The sequence below is a fragment of the Carlito syrichta genome, unplaced genomic scaffold (genome assembly GCF_000164805.1).
Source record: "Carlito syrichta isolate Samal-C Ts95f unplaced genomic scaffold, Tarsius_syrichta-2.0.1 Scaffold314849, whole genome shotgun sequence".
NCBI classification, from domain to species: Eukaryota; Metazoa; Chordata; class Mammalia; order Primates; family Tarsiidae; genus Carlito; species Carlito syrichta.
Genome location: NW_007258945.1, coordinates 310,479 through 320,940, shown reverse-complemented (window position 1 = coordinate 320,940; position 10,462 = coordinate 310,479). Strand labels below are relative to the sequence as shown.

The 10,462-nt window shown below is 41.7% G+C and overlaps 1 pseudogene across 1 annotated transcript; it reads right to left on the bottom strand.

Annotated features, from left to right (window-relative positions):
* Positions 1-2,295: 2,295 nt before the first annotated feature.
* On the bottom strand, positions 2,296-3,214 carry LOC103274668 (annotated as a pseudogene). Its single transcript, XR_002481217.1, has one exon. The product of XR_002481217.1 is annotated as a proteasome subunit beta type-5 pseudogene (transcript).
* Between the last annotated feature and the right edge of the window lie 7,248 nt (positions 3,215-10,462).

The window sequence follows — 10,462 nt, the reverse complement described above, 5'->3', positions numbered from 1 at the left end:
AACAGCTCACTAATTCATGGTCAACATACATAACTCACATGATGAGAGGAGAGTTCCCCCAACCTAGATAAATTCTGCAAGTTTCCAACCATTCTGCTTCTATTAATGGGTTTTACCAAAGTTTGGGAGAACTATTATATACATATTTTCTGCTGTCTTTACCCAAATGGTAGCAACTATACATGCTGTTCTGTGTTGACCCCCGTGTCATTATACAAAGGTTCTTTTAAAATTTGTAGTTGTAGCCGGGCTCGGTGACTCAGCCTGTAATCCCGTGCCTTTGGGAGGCTGAGGTGAGTGGATTGCCTGAGCCCGTGGGTTCGAGACCTGCCTGGGCAGCAAGACCTCATCTCTACAATAAATCAAAAAAGGAGCCGGGCATGGTAGCGCGTGCCTGTAATTCCGGCTACTCGGAAGGCTAAGGCGGAAGGATTGCCGGAGCCCAGCAGGTCGAGGCTGCGGTGGCTGGGAGCGGCCACTGCACTCCGGTCTGGGTGACAGAGTGAGACTCCAACTCAAAAATAAATAAATAAAATAAAATAAAATAAAATTTGTAGTTGTATGGAAAATACATAAGGATTTGTTGAAAATGGCCAGACTTACTCTCTATTTATTAACTTTGCATATAATATATTTTATTTTTTATTTATTGCTTTTTAAAACTTAATTTATTGTAGAGACAGGATCTTGCTATGTTGCTTAGACTAGTCTTGAACTCTTGGCTCATCTTCCCAAAGTGATAGGATTACAGGTGTGAGCCACCTTGCTTGGCCTAACTTTTCATATAATGTACTTTATTAAAGGGTGTCCGGATACCAGTTTTTCTTCATTTACGTTTTGATAATAAACTTTTTTTTTTTAAGTCGAGTTTCACTCTGTTGCCCAGGCTGCAGTATAGTGGCACACTCACAGCTATTGCAGCCTCTACCTGCTGGTTTCATGTGATCCTTCCTCCTTAGCCTTCCAAGTAGCTAGAACTACAGTTGTGTGCCAGCAGTCTGGCTAATTTTTTTTTTTTTAATTTATTCTAGAGATGAGTTTTTGCTGAGTTGCCTGGGCTGGTCTCAAACTCCTGGGCTCAGGTGACCCTCCCACCTTCGCCTCCCAAAGTGCTGGGACTACAGGTGTGAGCCACTACTACCATCCAACAAACTTTATTTGGTATGTCATGTATTAAGTGTCCTGTGAAATCTTTTGCAGTTTCCGTGTTTCGCTAACAAGCTGCAGTATTTTTTTTGTTTTTGTTTTTTGTTTTTGGTATGTGTCTCTTCTTGAATCAGTCCTTATGATCAAGCCTTAGTCTCTGGATATGCAAATATGTCTCTTTTTCCACCTCTCCAAATAGCTTGGGCTTGACGTCAAAATAACTTCATACCCTTATTGTGTAAGAGACTGGAATTTGGTCTTCCGCAAAGTAGTTTGGTTGCTATCATAAGTCTGACATGTAAGAAGTCAAGTTTAGGGGAAGTTGGCTAAGTTGTAAGGGATAGACTGGGACCATGGCCCAGGCAGGCAAAGTGTCAACTCCAAGAAAACAACCAGGGATGAGTCAGAAATTCAAGTTTGGAATCTCATGGAGGGAAGGTCATGGAACTGGGCAGAGAAGCTGCCCAGTGAGGAGGATGGAAGATCTGTTTAACAAATCACTAAATGTCAGCATCCAGATATTAGGCCCTGGTGGCAGGTCAAACAGCAGCAAAATAAAGGTATTTGATACTGGAGTCATTTGGTGGAAGTTAGGGCCCCATGAGGGGTGACAGGGCATGACAGGTCATGCAGAATTGACAAACGGCTCTTACTCTGTCCTTCTCTTATAAGTGATTTAGGTACCTACAAAATGCACCTACTTGGCCCAGATCTTTATTTTTCATTTTCTTACTTTTGAGGTCGAGTAATGTAATGTTAACATCCAAGAAAGTAAAACAAATAGTCACCTCTACAGCAGCTCATTAACAACTGGTAACATATAGAGGTCAATGTTCCAGAGCTTTAAAAAAAAGTACTGAATAGCTGGGCTTGGTGGCTCAGCCTGTAATCCCGCGCCTTTGGGAGGCTGAGATGAGTGGATTGCCTGAGCCCGCGGGTTCGAGACCTGCCTGGGCAACCTGGTGAGACCTCATCTCTACAATAAATCAAAAATTAGCCGGGTTTGGTAGTGCGTGCCTGTAGTTCCGGCTACTTGGAAGGCTGAGGCGGAAGGATCGCCGGAGCCCAGCAGGTCGGGGCTGCGGTGGCTGGGAGCGGCCACTGCACTCCAGTCTGGGTGACAAAGTGAGACTCCAACTCAAAAAAAAAAAAAGAAAGGACTGATACAATTGAGGACCCTCCACTATAGACAGGATGGGGCACTGTATCCATATTGCCAATGACAGTCACCCCAAAAAATGCAAGTAGCCACATCCGCCCTCCTTCAGGGGGTAGATCCACTATACTTGTCATGTAGATCAGCTCCATTGTCACTGGAGACTCGAATCCAGCCATCCGCCCACATGTAGTAGAGGTTGACCGTACCTCCTGAGGAGGCATCTCTGTAGGTGGCTTGGTAGATGGCTCTACGGGCCAGATCATAGGCCTACTCCACTTCCAAGTCATAGGAATAGCCCCGATCCATGACCCCATAAGCATACACAGAGCAAGAGCCTACAGAGAAGGTGGGTCCCGAGATCCGGTTCTCCTCACTGTCCACGTAGTAGAGGCCAGGGCCTCTCTTATCCCAGCCACAGATCGTGGTACCCATGGACAGTCCCATGCCTCTGTACTGATACACCATGTTGGCAAGCAGTTTGGAGGCAGCTGCTACAGAGATGTGTTCCTTATTCCGAAGCTCATAGATTCGACATTGCCAAGCCAACACCCGCCCCCAGAAGCTGCAATTCGCTGCACCCCCAGCCGTGGTGCCCAGCAGGTAGGGGTTGATCTCTATCACTTTCTTCACCGTCTGGGAAGCAATGTAAGCACCCGCTGTAGCCCTGGTGTCGGCTGCAACTGTGACTCCATGATGGAACTTGAAGGCCAGCGTTGTGGTTCCATGAAGCATTTCAATTCCCAGCTCCTCTGGAACACCCCAACTGGGCGTGGCCAGGCTCAGGCCATCGCTGGGACTCCCTGGACCCAGATCCAGCAGATCTGCATGACCCTCGAGTCCAAAAAACCCATGCCGGTTCACCAGTAGCGGCCTCTCCACCACGCTGGCCAGCGCCATGTCTAGTGTGGCCCAAATCTTTAAAGGGGTCAAAGCAGATAACAGAAGCGAGAGTGGGAACAATGTTCAGTTAGATTCTGTAGAGCCTGACTGTCCAGGAGGTGCCTACTGGAGTGGAGAAGATGAGTGGCAGCTGATGGCCACCAGGCTGCACTCATTCTGTATAAACTGCTTTTCTCTAATTAATGATTCTGGCCTGTCTGTCTGCAAAAGTAAATCCGTTAACTCCATGCAGTTCATAGCAGATTGTGGGGTAAAGATTATACAAGTACAGGGATTCCTGGCCTCAGTCTCAATAAAAAGGTGACAGAGGCCGGGCTTGGTGGCTCAATCTGTCATCCCAGCACTTTGGGAGGCCAAGGTGAGTAGATTGTCTGAGCCCCACGGGTTCGAGATCAGCCCAGCCAACTTGGCGAGAACTGTCTCTGCAATAAATAGAAAATAAGCCAGGCATGGTAGCGGCCACCTGTAATTCCAGCTACTTGGAAGGTTGAGGTGGAAGGATCGCTAGAGCCCAGCAGGTCTGTGGTGGCTATGAGCGTGCCACTGCACTCCAGCTTGGGCGACGGAGTGAGATTCTACTCCCCCCACCCCAAAAAAGGTGACAGAAAACACTAAGCTTATTGTCTCATGCTAAATAATTGAAGTAAACAGATAACCCTTTTTTCTTTTTTGCATTTTTTCTTTCTTTCTTTCTTTCTTTTTTGAGACAGGGTCTCTGTCACCCAGGCTAGGGTGCAGTGGCATGATCATGGCTCACCACTTCCTCAACCTCCTGGACTCAGGAGATCCTTCCACCTCAGCCTCCTAAGTAGCTGGGACTATTATATATATATATATATATATATATATATATATATATTTTTTTTTTTTTTTTTTTTTTGTAGAAATGATGTCTCACTATGTTGCCCAGGCTGGTCTTGAACTCCTGGCCTTAAGCAATCCTGCCAACTTGACCTCCCAAAATGCTAGGATTATAGGCATGAGCCACTGAGCCTGGCCTTTTTCTCATTTGAATGAGAAAAATAATAGCTATAAAGAGATGATCAGAGAATATTCTAGAATTTTTATTTTTGTTTAGAAAGTTATTACTGCTCATTACCAGCCATGCTGTAACTGTTTCTCAAAAAGTGTCTTTCCTGTTGTGGGTTGATACCTTGTATGTGATTAACTGTAGTTATTTCTTCCTCACTGGTCATTTTTCATCTGAATTGCACGCTACCTAACTTACAAAGAAAACCTGGAAAATCTTAGTTAAACCAATTTATAAAGTGCATTATTTTTAAGAATGGCAAAAATAAAAGAATCAGAATGTGTTTGATCTGTGTATCTATAAGTCATGTGGAGAATGCATCAAGTTTAAATGTAGTTGCTTTATATATTATAAAGACTAGAGCTTCTGATTAAAGTTCTAAAATAAAGAAGCAGTTCGCCTATAAAGTCACTACTGGTTAGTCTAAAACAAACCAGAAATGTTGTCTCCTTTGAAGAAAGTTTATGAGGAGTAAAACGGCTTAGGGATCTGTTATTACAACTTGTCTTGCAGATATCAAAGTACTCTGCAAACCCCTTGTACTGGGATATCTTTTGGGAAAGGCTTATGAACCTCATAAAAATCTAATTCATAGACCGTTCTTATATGGCATTAGAATGTGTTTTATTGTAAAGCCAATTAGCTGGCTTCGTAGTCACACATGAGCTATAAGCTGTCCCTTGCAATTTAAGTGGTGCTAATGGGATGTCATTTACAGTAATACCTCTCTATTTTCTCTAATTAAAGGGCTCCTTGTGTGTGTGTGTGTGTGTGTGTATGTAGTGTGTGTTTAATAAAATCATGTATCTTTTCTTTTATAACTTTTTTTCACTCGATTTATTTTTACCTAGTTTTATTTTCAATTTCAGTTCAACACATTTAAAAACTCTTGCTCTATTCTAAGAAATTGGGTAAAAAAAAATTGTAGGTATTTTTATTATTTCCCTATCCCACAACAATCAGATAAATACTACTTTCCATTTGCTTTTTTATTGTGGGAAAATATAGATAACATAAAATGTATCATTTTAGCTGTTTTTTTTTTTGAGTTGGAGTCTCACTCTGTCGCCCAGACTGGAGTGCAGTGGCTGCTCCCGACCACCGCAACCTCAACCTGCTGGGATCAGGCGATCCTTCCGCCTCAGCCTTCCGAGCAGCTGGAATTACAGGTATGCGCTACCACGCCCGGCTGATTTTTTTTTTAATTTATTGTAGAGATGAGGTCTCGCCAAGTTGCCCAGGCGGGTCTCGAACGCGCGGGCTCAGGCAAGTTACTCACCTCAGCCTCCCAAAGTGCGGGATTACAGGCTGAGCCACTGAGCCCAGCTTAACTGTTTTTAAATGTACAATTCAGGCCAGGCTTGGTGGCTCAGCCCATAATCCCACGCTTTGGGAGGCTGAGCTGAGTGAATTGCCTGAGCCCGCAGGTTTGAGACCCGCCTGGGCAGCGAGACCTCATCTCTACAATCAATCAAAAACTAGCTGAGCGTGGTAGCGTGTGCCTGTAGTTCCAGCTACTTGGAAGGCTGAGGTGGAAGGATCGCTGGAGCCCAGCAGGTCGAGGCTGCGGTTGCTGGGAGCGGCCACTGCACTCCAATCTGGGCAACAGAGTGAGACTCCAACTCAAAAAATAAAATAAAATAAAATAAATGTACAATTCAGTGGTACTGTCTGTTTTTTTAATTAGATAATAAATGGGGAGATCTGGAATTATCCAGAAATGTATTTTTTAAAACAACTTTTAATTTTTTTTATTCTTTATAGGATATCGCTTCTCCAGATAATGCACGTTAAATTTTTTTAATTAATTAATTTATTCATGTATTTACTTGAACCGAGGTCTCACTCTGTTGCTCAGGCTGGAATATAGTGGCATGATCACAGCTCACAGCAACCTCAACCTCCCAGACTTCTGTAATCCTTCTGTCTCACACTCTCGAGTAACTGAGACTACAGACATGTACCACAGTGCCCAGCTAATTTTTAAAAAATTTTTTGTAGAGACAAGGTCTTGCTGTATTGCCCAGGCTGGTCTCAAACTCCTAGGCTCAATCAATCCTCCCACCTCAGCCTTCCAAAGTGCTAAGTTTTACAGACGTGAGCCACTGTATCTGGCAAGAAATACACTTTTTTTTTTTTTGAGTTGGTGTCTCACTCCATTGCCCAGGCTGGGGAGCAATGACACACTCACGGCCACCCCAGCGTTGACTTGCTGGGCTCCAGCAATTCTTTCACCTCAGCCTTCCAAGTAGCCGGAACTACAGACGCACACCACCATACCTGGCTAATTTTTGATTTATTGTAGACATGAGGTCTTGCCAAGTTCCCCAGGCTGGTCTCGGACCCGTGGGCTCAGGCAATCTACTCGCCTCGGCCTCCCAAAGTGCTGGGAAGACAGGCTGAGCCACTGAGCCTGGTCAAGAAATACACTTTTAATAAGATTTCTAACACCATACATTAATTGATAAAATAAGAATATAGTCACCTTAATCTGTTATTTCGATTTCTCTCCCAAAAAGGACTGTATCATAATTTACTATTTATTTATTCACTCATTTAACCAATATTTAAGTATTTCCCTTCTGCCGGTTTACCTTAGTAAGAGATAATAAGGAAAAATTTCTATCATCTAAGAGTCTTGCTTTTAGATATTTGTGAGTAAGGTGTTGCACAAGAAGACTATCCATTATAATAGACTGTGGAAATGTCTAGAACCAAGAAAATTGGAATGGAAAATGGCAGCCTAGAGGAAGGTTTGCTCAAGCCTCCCTGGCAGAGCAGAAGAGCAAATTTTACTTGCACTTCAAGGATGAGAAGGCATTTACCAGCTAGGGACGTCTAAGGGGGAGGAGGGTATTTGTACTGAAGAAACAGCATGGACCAAAGGGTGGTGTCTGGAGCCACCAGGGTGTCTAGGGAAGTGACGGTGGGCTTGCAATGGTGGCACACTGGTATGTTTCTGGGAGGAGGTTAGAGTGCCTGGGAATATCAGGATGGGTTTGTGTGCTGATACACTGGTGTTTCCAAAATGTAGCCTTACTTGAGATGTTCTTAATTGTTATTTAGTTTGAAGTAGGAGAGCCACGTAGAGAGTCAAATAAATTTGGGCAAATGTTCCTTGAAAACTTTCTGATTGTAGGATTTCTGATTTTCCTAGCGTGAGAGAAGATATGAACTGTTTCTTAAACACACTGACCACAGGACTATTGACACTCCCTCACCCCAGTTGAGAAGTGTGGTTACAGGCGTTGGGGGCCCGTTAGAACACTTTATTCTTTTTTTTTTTTTTTGAGTTGGAGTCTCACTCAGTCGCCCAGACTGGAGTGCAGTGGCCGCTCCCGGCCACCACAGCCTCGACCTGCTGGGCTCCGGCGATCCTTCCACCTCAGCCTTCCCAGTAGCTGGAACTACAGGTGCGTGCTACCACGCCCAGCTGATTTTTAGATTTATTGTAGAGGTGAGGGCTCGCCAAGTTGCCCAGGCGGGTCTCGAACCCGTGGGCTCAGGCAATCCACTCACCTCGGCCTCCCAAAGCACTGGGATTACAGGCTGAGCCACCGAGCCCAACCAGAACACTTTATTCTTAAGACTCTACTTTTGTTTTCATCTCACTCTCTCTATAAGGTTATGGATCCATTATGTGTTTAACAGTTCAAAAATCCTGATGATACTCGGTGACTGAAATCAAGGATTGTCAAGCCTGAACAAGTCTCATCAGACTTCGTATATTTTTAATATGATTGCAACTAACTTTGCCAATGGCACCTACATCTATATTCCCGTTATTTATTGTGAAGAGCTGTTAGTAAAATGTACCCTAGCTGTTTCTTGTTTTGTTGTTTGTTTTGTTTTTTAATGAGAGATGAATCAATTAGAATGTATTGTAGTCAATGTTGAAGGGATTCTGGAATTTATGGTTAAAAACGCCTTGTTAACTTGGATGTAGTTCAATCGTAGAACGAATAATTTATTTAGGCTATATAAGAAGAAAATATCTTCTGTGGTGAGATGATGGATAATTAATTTTTTTATGCTTACTTGGATTTTTTATATACCTATTTTACAATGAACACTTAACTGCTTGTGTATTATGAGAATGTATTAATAAAGACATTAGACAGTAATAAAAATAGGAAACCAACAAGAAGGAGTGCTTCTGAAACATTGCAATTCAATTGATATTGCTAGCCTTATGTTTTACTCTGGTCAAAAGAAGTTTACAATTATAATAGATTATTCATTTTTTTTCTCTTTCATATCACAGTGTTTTGTACTGCTGTATCTTCTGTGCCTAAAATTGTCCCTAGGAGTGGGCTTTCTTCTGAATACTGCATCTTGTCTATGGCCATACGACCCCAAACGTGCCCAATCTCATCTAAATGCTGCATTCTTCTTGTCTTTAATGTTTAACCTTATCCAGGCATAATTTACTTATGGCAAAATGTAGTCATGGTAAGGGCACTGCTTGAAGAATATATACAAATGTGTACACCTGTGTAACCATCAACTTAGATCAAGATCAAGTGCATGTCCATTCTAGACAGTTCTCCTGTGTCCTTTTCAGACAAATACTGCACCTATACCCCTATGTCCTGATTTCTATCACAATAGATTATTTTGATGTTATTGAAATTTATTTAAAATGAATTACTTGTGTGCTTTTGTGTCAGACTTTTTGTGTGTGTTCATTTTGGTTTTTTTATTATGATGTTTTTGAGACTTACTTGTATTATTTCTTGTATCAGAAGCTAATTCTTTTTTGCTGATTGCATTAAAATACCACAACTTGTCCATTTTCCTATAAATGGGCCTTTAGTATGTTGGCTAATATTAATAAAATGAAGGTCTCATCTAGATTTGGTTTATGCAAGAAAGAAATAGGAAAATAAAAAGGAAATATCAGTCATTTTTTTCCATTCACTCAATTGATTCTAGAAACACAAGTAAAATTCTAGAAGATAAATGTTTTTAGATACAATGTTAATTATATAATTTCAACAAATATTTTTTGAGCATCTGTCGTCTTCATCCTACCTGAAATACGAGTAAAACGCTAAACAAATTTATTACTTAGTAATGTCAATAAGGTTGGAATTAGAAATATTCGTAATGGAAAGCATATTATGAGAAATGCAATATGGGAAATAGAACATGGGAGCAGAGGGGGAAACAGTCATATTTCTTAAGAAAAACAATTAATTAACTAAAATAGTGAAATTGGTAAAGTAAGATGCCTGGAGAATAGGAAGAAGATAAAGAATTTGTTTTTATTATAAACTAAAGAATAAGAAATAGCAAGAGTGAGAAAGGGAGAATAAAAGAAAACACGAGAATGAGAAGGGAAGAAATAGGAGATTGTAAGCTACAGGTGAGGACGCCGTTAGAACACGCTCTCGATGTTTGACCTCTGGTTTGACAATCTGAAGTAGAAGTTCTTAGCATTTGGTCCATGAACATAAACACCTTAGTGGATAAGACTTAGGGTGCCTATGAGCATGGAAAGGGAAAAATTACAAGTTTGTCTTCACTAATGTCTCACTGAAATTGAATATTTCCTTTGAGAATACAGGCAATAAACCACAGTGGTGCTAGAATCTGTCGCTTTTCATCAATAGAGATCACAGGTATTTGTACCATCTGATTTGTGATATGAAAATATCTTGAAAAGTTACTTGTGCTCATTATTAATTTGAAATTATGGACAATATAAGAACTAGCATCATATCTTATTCCTGAATATACTAGTAAAGAAACCTATGTGTTGTAATATCGCGATTTTTTGTTTTGTTTTTTAGAGTTGAGGTCTCACTTTGTTGCCCAGGCTGGAGGGCAGTTGCACAGTCATGGCTCACTGCAGCCTTGACTTCCTGGGCACAGGTGATCCTTTTGCCTCAGCCTTCCAAGTGGCTGGAACTACAGGTGCGTGCCACCACTCGCAGCTAATTTTTTTATTTTCATTTTTCTATAAAGGTAAGTCTTGCTATGATGCCTAGGCTGATCTCAAACCCCTGGTTTCAATGAAGCCTTCCATCTCAGCCCCTCAAAGTGCTAGGATTATGGGCGTGAGCCACAACACCCGCTGACAGTATCACAATTAATTTTAACATTTTGATAACTATTTTAAAGGAGTTGATTTCATCCTGTATCTTCTATTTTTAAAATGCATTTAATAACCTGGACAATGTCTACAGATTCCACCAGACAAAGGGAATTCAGGTTACAATGTC